Source organism: Capsicum annuum, chromosome 4 (genome assembly GCF_002878395.1).
Source record: "Capsicum annuum cultivar UCD-10X-F1 chromosome 4, UCD10Xv1.1, whole genome shotgun sequence".
Classification (NCBI taxonomy): Eukaryota; Viridiplantae; Streptophyta; class Magnoliopsida; order Solanales; family Solanaceae; genus Capsicum; species Capsicum annuum.
Window position 1 is genome coordinate 72,856,103 of NC_061114.1, and position 8,031 is coordinate 72,864,133.

Consider the following 8,031-nt stretch of genomic DNA (forward strand, 5'->3'; position numbering starts at 1 on the left):
ATGTTGAGACTCAATAATGAATAGGTGATATTCAATGTATGAAAATCTATAAAGTAGCCTAATGAGTTAAAAGTAACATCCATGATTGATATGTATGAAGAGGATATAGATACATTCTATGATGTTGATTTAATGACTATTTGGGATGATGCTTTTAATGTTATTCCAATTGAAGAGGGGTTGGTTGTTAAAGCTTTGGTTGTCGTGATCATAAACTTCAATAGTGATGGTATTGATGACTATGATGAGATGGTATGTGCACTCTATTGGAGTGGTTCTTATACTTATGCACCAACTAAGCATGATTTAGATCTAAAAAATAGAACTACTCCACCTACTCGCTCATCTATTAAGGAGCCACCCATTTTAGAGCTAAAGGACCTCCTTTCTTATTTGTGATATGTATTTTTAGGGGCTAACAACACTTTGTTGTTAATCATTGTAGCTTACTTAAGGATTAATAAGTAGAAGATTTATTATCCGTGCTACAGATATTCAAGAAGGCCATTGGTTGGTCCATTGAAGATATTTTTGGTATCCCGCCTAATCTTCGTACTCATAAGATCTAACTTGAACTAGATTTTGTTCTAAGTATAGAATATCAGCATCAACTCAATACTCCTATGCAAGAGGTAGTGAAGAAAGAGATAATTAAGTAATTGGATACTGGTGTAGTGTATCCCATTGCAGATAGCAAGCGAATCAGTTAGGAATAATGTGTTCCAAAGAAAGGCATTATTACTATTGTGTCTAATGAGAAGAATGAGCTAACATCATGAGGCCAGTCATAGGACGGAGCATATGCAAGGATTACAAAAAGTTGAATGCATGGACTCCGAAGGACCACTTCCCCATAACCTTCATGGACCAGATGTTAGATAGACTTGTGGGCAAAATGTACTACTATTTTCTAGATGGGTACTCAGGTTTCAACCAAACCACTATTGCACATGAAGACCAAGACAAGACTACATTCGCTTGTCTTTATGGGACCTTTGCATTTAGAAGTATGCCATTCGAGTTATATAATGCTCCAGCCATATTTCAAAGATGTATGATGTCAATCTTCTCTAAGATGGTAGAAGACATCATCAAAGTGTTTATTAAGGATTTCTCAATCTTTGATGATTTTTTTATGACTTCCTAGTTCACTTAGCAAATGCTCTTCGAAGGTGTGAAGAATGCAACTTGGTACTTAATTAGGAAAAGTGTCATTTTATGGTCAAAAAAGGTATAGTTCTTTAACACAAAATTTCAAAAAGAGGTATTGAGGTAGATAGAGTAAAGATTAAATTGATCAAGAAATTACCTCTACCAATTTCTTTGAAGGGTGTTCGTAGCTTTTTGGGACATGCTGGGTTTTATTGGAGATTCGTCAAGGATTTCTCTAAGATGGACAACCCCTTTTGTAGGCTTCTTGAGAAAGAGGTGAAATTTAATTTTACTGAAGCATGCTTGAAGGCTTTTGAATGTTTGAAAGAAAATCTTATGGATGCTCCTATTATCGTGGCCCTGGATTGGTCCTTCCCAATTGAGATTATATGTGACACAAGTGGATTGGCCTTAGGGGCTATACTAGGCCAACAAAAAAAAAAGATCCTTCATCTCATCTACTATGATAGCAAGGCACTAAAACCTTCTCAAAAGAAATACACTGTCATTGAACAAGAGTTGTTGGTAGTTTTTTATTCCTTTAAGAAGTTTAGATCTTATTTGATTAGGACAAAGGTAATTATGCACACTGATCATACAATATTGTGGTACTTAATGGCAAACAGAGATGCAAAGTCTAGACTATTAGGTGGCTTCTAATGCAGCAAGAATTTGATTTTGAGGTCAAGGACAGAAAAGGCACTGAAAATCAAGTTGCGAATCATTTGTCTAGACTTGAGGAAGAATCTATGAAGAATGTTGAATATGGTCTCGATATTCTTGATAGTTTTCTGGATGAGCAAATATTAATAGATTCCGAAGATCTAATTCCATGGTTTGTAGACTATGGAAATTATTAAGTAAGTGATCTAGTCCCAGAAGATCTTTTCTTTCATCAGAGAAAGAAGTTTATGCATGAGTGAAGGAAATTTTTCTGGGATGGACCTTATTTATTAAGAATTTGTGTGGATCATATTATTCGTAGATGTATACCTGAGGTAGAGATGATAAGCATACTTGAGGCTTGTAACTCTTCACCAGTTGCGGGTCATCATGGAGGAACCCATACAACCTATAAAATCCTACAATGTGGGTATTATTGGACAACAACTTACAAAGATTCACATGATTTTTCTTCTACTTGTGATCAATGTTAATGCCAAGGTAACATCTCTAGAGGACATGAACTTCCTATGACTCCAATTTCAGAATTGGAATTGATCATGTATGGGGTATAGATTTCATGGGTCCTTTTGTAAATTCAATTAGCATGAAGTACATACTTGTGGTTGTGGATTATATCTCTAAATGGGTGGAAGCGGTTGCACTCCCCAACTATGAATCATGTAGTGCCACTGCATTCTTGAAAAAACACATCTTTTCTTTATTTGGCATGCCACGTGCTATCATTAGTAATGATGGGTCATATTTTTATAATCGTTTATTCAAAAGTCTACTTGAGAAGTATGGAGTGAAACAAAAAGTGGAACCACCTTATCATCCACAAAATAGTGGACAGGTTGAGGGGTCCAACAGAGAAATCAAGTCCATCTTGGCAAAGACAGTATATGCCAATAGGACTGATTGGTCAAAAAACTTAGATGATGCATTATGGGCATACCACACAGCTTTTAAGACCTCTATTAGTACTTCCAATTCTCAGTTGGTTTATGTCAAGGCATGTCACTTGCATATTAAACTTGAACATAAAGCACTATGGGCTTTGGAAAAGCTGAATTATGAGTGGCAAGATGCAGCAAAGTCGAGGATGAACAAGATGAATGAGTTGGATAAACTCTGACTCTGGGTGTATGAAAGTTCTACACTTTACAAAGAAAATATGAAGTTGCATAACGATCGCAAGATTGAATAAAGAATCTTCGGAAAAGGTGACTAGGTATTGCTCTAAAACTCAAGGCTTCTCTTATTTTAGGTAAGTTGAATTCTAGATTGTATGGTCCCTTTACTGTGCTATGAGTGTTCCTGTATGGTACTTTGGAATTGAAGCGGGATGGTGAAGCCTCGTTCAAGGTGAATGGGCAAAGAGTAAAGCATTAAACAGGTAAGACTGAGGAAATTAATGTGATTTTTGAGTGGACCATGATGAATTCTGAGTAACCAAGGCAATTATGTCATGTCGTGACATTATATCAAGTGTTGCATGGGAGGAAACCTATGACGCTAGTTGGTGAAATGTAGTAACCAACTTAGCCATATTGTGTCGCGGCATTAAATCAAGCATTGTGTGGGAGTCAACCCATGTTTTGTACTTATTTATTTATAGTGTAATATGTTTGTTCAGTTTCTAGGACTAAAGATTACAGAAAAGAGATAGAAATTCAATTAAGGTAGGTCATACGAACTTTTCACGAGTCGTGTCTTATGGCAACGACTCAAAGGTAGGAGTCGTAAAGACTTGGAGTTGATTCAAATCTAGGTTGGAGTTTCTGAAGTGTTTATGACTCTTAAAATGAGTCGTACCCTCTAGGTATGAGTCGTCACCTTGAGTTTTATCGACTTTAGAACCCAGGTAAAGTTCTAGGTCTTTATGAATATAGTAAAAGACCCATAATCCTCGGTATGACTCGTACACAGGACTTGTAACCAAACTTACCAGGTGATGACCGGTGAATTTACCACTTATTTGTACTCAACATTTGCATGCATTACTATGATTTAAACATATAAATGAGAAAAAATTATGGTTTAATGCTCTAATCTCTACATCTTGCATGCATACAGGTGGTAAGAATAAAAAATATAAAATCAAGCTTAAAAGGATAAAAAAGAGAATTAGAGGTGCAAAAGATGGAAAACCCTACACAAAAAACCAGTCTCAAAAACCGCGATCACGGTGGGATGGCTGCGATCACGTCCAATCAAGCTTAGTTGGATGAACATGATCATGGTCATTAGTAGGTGATTGCAGTAGATGTGATCACAAAAATATTAGCGTGATCGCTGCCTCATAGGTTCAATGATCAAGGGAAATTCTGTAAAGTGACATAGTTGATTCCCACTCCCATATAAGGCACAAATCTTTTTCCTCTTTGGACATTATTGAATTGGGTAGATTGAAAATTAAAAATATGGTGAAGCCTGGAATTTGAGGAACATTTATGTATTTAAAATTTCAATTTGATTTTGGTGAAACTGAACTGCAAAGTGGAGATTCTCCTTATTTTCCATTTCCATGGATGCCATGAATAAATCTTTAAGTATATTTCTTTTTCTTTAGTTCAAACGTAGCTAAGTTTTCTTGTCTTGGAAATATATTGAACAAAGGTACAAGTATGTGTGGGTTATGTTATATTTGTGTGTATGTTAGATTGTAGAATATGAGTTTCACTATTGCTTAGTTTAATTAGTTAGGATTTGTGGGTTAAAGGCCCAAATACCAAAAATGGGTTTGTGGTTGAAACCTGATAGGTGATATTTTTACCACTCATTCATACTCGTTATTCATGCACAATGCCTTTATTTGAATGCATAAATGAGACAAACTTGTGGTTAAATGCACTAATATCCACTCGATGCAGATAAAAAAGATGAGGTCAAAAGATGTGGATCGGAGCTTAAAATAATAAAAAGGAAGCATAGAAAAGTGCAGTTGAAGATCTGGATTGCATCAGCCCCGATTACCACAACTGTAGTCCTCTAGCTGCGGTGGCGGTCTGTCAAGATGGTCAGAGCAACGCGATCACACAGGTGCGATCGCAGTTAAATACAAGCAATCGTGGATTGAGGAAACTAGTACAAGGTCAGAATTGTAAAATGCCATGGACAAGGCCCAAATCATATATAAGAAAAAACCCATTATTCTTTGAGTATTGCTTGTCTCATAATATAGTTTTGAATTCTAAGCTTGAAACCTTAATAAGGAAAGTATGTAATCAACTTTGGAGACTCAAATTTCTTAGTTTCATATTGATGAATGAATGCTTTGGTTGACCCACATGGTATATCTCTATTTACTTTCTTCATGAGTAGCTAAGTAATATAGTCTTGGGATTATGTTGAATTAGTATGTAATTGTATAGGGGTATTGTTGTGTTTGTATGGATTTTAGTTTTTAAGAATGAATTTCACCATTTCCTGAGCTTATGAGTTGGGATATGACGGGTGAAAACGCCAAATTTCCAAATAGATTTGATGGGTCAAAACTCCAAATTTCAAAATGGGTTTGATGGGTGAAAGCTCCAGGCTCTAGAAACTTTTTTTCATCCTATAAAGAGGGGCTTAGGTGAATAATAGGTAACCTATAACATCCTTGAAAGAGGGTTATCGGGAGACAAGCCAATGGTGAACAACTAAGCTTGTGATTTCCTACCCTTTGCAATCTTAGAACAAGTGTTTAGGAAGTGTAAATCATGTCAAGAGCATCATCCTAGAAATAGGGATACTTGGTTGAGATTTTGGGTGGTTACATAAAATCTATACTTATTAGATGCTTGAAAGAGCCAATGGGTGAAATCATTGTGGTTTGATCGAAAGAATGACCTCAATGATATTCAACCTAGCCTATCCATTACTTAACAACCAAATCCCATGATAAACCAAAATTATCCCACATACATTACCTCTAAGGACATATAATCCCAAGATTCCTAAAAACTTTGAATTTAGACCAAGGATAGCATTCACTCCGTATTGGTTAAAGTTTGTGTGAAGAATTTTCAACAAATTCGCCCCATTTACTTATACATGTTGTTTCCATTAGCATTCCAGGTAAACTTATAGTAACGTGAGTACCCATAGGTTGGAAGTCTATATCATTCACTCCTCAAGATTTGACCCTAATTTATCTTAGGTTACTTGACAATGATCATCTCACCCTTCAAATATGGGAGTGAGTTAAGCATCATCAAAATGGCGTCGTTGCTAGGGAGTGAAATATAGATTTCACTTGTATGGTGCTATTCTTACTTGGGAATACCCGGAGTGGGGTAATTTACTTTATTTGTTGCTTTTGACTATTTTATAGGTGATCGAATTATAAATATAGCAATGAGAGATAATGTAAGTAATTTTGGCCTCTTTGATGTTCCACTAAAAGATGAGGGCTACTTGAATGAAGCACGGCAAACAAGTGCTATCAATATCCCACCAGCCAACGGAAATGGTGTGTTTCATGTGACTAGCGTTATGCTACATATGTTACAAATGAAAGGATTATATGGGGGTCAAGCATATGAGGACCCAAATGTTCAATTGAAAAACTTTGTGGAAGGGTTTGCGCCATTTAACATAGCGCATATTACACAAGAATCCATCCAGCTTTGACTCTTCTTATTTTTACTTATAGGCGAGGTGGTTTTATGGATCCGATCACTTCTACCTAGCTCAATCACCTCTTGGGAGGAGCTCACCATGGTGTTCCTTGATAGACACTCCCCACCATCAATGTAGCTTCAAAAGCGGGATGAGATTGTAAAATTTCAGCATTTAAATGGAGAACCATTGTTTGAAGCATGGGAGAAGTTTAATGGAAAGCTAGCCTAATTCCCAAATCATGAGGTCCCGGATAAAATGGTCCTTGAGATTTTCTATAGAGCTCTTGACCCATTGAAAAAGATAGTTGTGGATAGTGTGGCGGGTGCCTCTATTGTAAAATTACATCATATTATGGCTTTTCGATTGATAGGTAAAGTATCCAAACAAAACTGGGGGTGGCACACTCGTGATGCCAATGCTCTTAAAACCCTTCTACTACCTCTGTGGTGACCAATGAGCAAAGAAAAAGAAAAGAGGAAAAGGAGGAGAACATGGCTAAGATGATAACCCAGCTTGAGCGTCTAATGAAACATGTTATGGAAGTACCCGCAAAAGCGGTAAATATCATAACATCGAAGCCTTATGAAGAAGATGATGAATAAAAGAAGTTGGATGAAGAAATTCAGTATTTGGAAAACTAATCGGGGCTTCCCGCCCCGCCTATCAAAGCAAGGCGTGAATCAAGGTTAGATGGATCGAGACTGAGATAGGAGATAAGGAACGTGACTATAACTGATACGTTCCTCCTTATGATAGGGCTAAGGACAAGGGTTCAAATACCATTGACCCTGATAAGTTCAAGACTAAATATGTTTTGGCATGAATCTTGAGTAGAGTTGAAGGTACGGAAAAAATGCTCCGTGAGTTAAAGGGCAACTTCTCTGTACTCTCCCAAATGGTGTTGTCACACTCTACCTCCTTCAAACAATTGGAGACCTAAGTCAGGAAAATCTCCATACAAATAAATGCAAGAGCTAGAGGTGGACTTTCGAGTGACATAATTGCTAACCCAAAGAATGAAGCACAAGTCCTAGAAATTGTCACTACAAGTGGGAAAGCACTTGAAGATCCCTCTAGAGGAGAGGTAAGTGAAAATATTCCCAAGGCCAAGGCAAAGTAGGTGACACCTGAAATAAGGAAATAAAATGATAGGAAAGAGCCAGATAAAAGCGATGAGGAAGTGGTCGAAGTTGAAAAGCCTCAAGGAGAAGCGAAGCCAACCATCCATGTTCCTCCTCCATTCCCTCAACGGTTGCATAAAAAGGAAGAGAGTGAAAAATTGAGAAAATTTATGGCAAAACTTAGCAATCTTTACATAAATATCCCACTACTTAAAGCAATTCAAGAGATTTCAGGATATTCTAAGTTAATAAAGAATTTAATATCCAAGAAAAAGCTCGTTGAGGGTGATACCATCCAAATTACTCATGTGTGTAGTGCTATCATGGATAGAAAAGTTGCGGAAAAGAAAAATGACCTCGGAGCATTCAATATCCCTTGAACCATTGGTACTCATGAGCTTTCAAAAGCTCTTTGTGACCCTAGTGCAAGCATCAACCTAATGTCGTATGTCATCTATTGGAAACTTGGTTTTGGAAACTCCAA

The 8,031-nt window shown here is 36.9% G+C and overlaps 1 non-coding gene across 1 annotated transcript; it reads right to left on the reverse strand.

The window, feature by feature from the left end:
* Positions 1-6,559: 6,559 nt before the first annotated feature.
* Positions 6,560-6,671, reverse strand: LOC124898278. Its single transcript, XR_007055253.1, has one exon. It is a non-coding gene; the product is annotated as a small nucleolar RNA R71 (small nucleolar RNA).
* Positions 6,672-8,031: the final 1,360 nt, after the last annotated feature.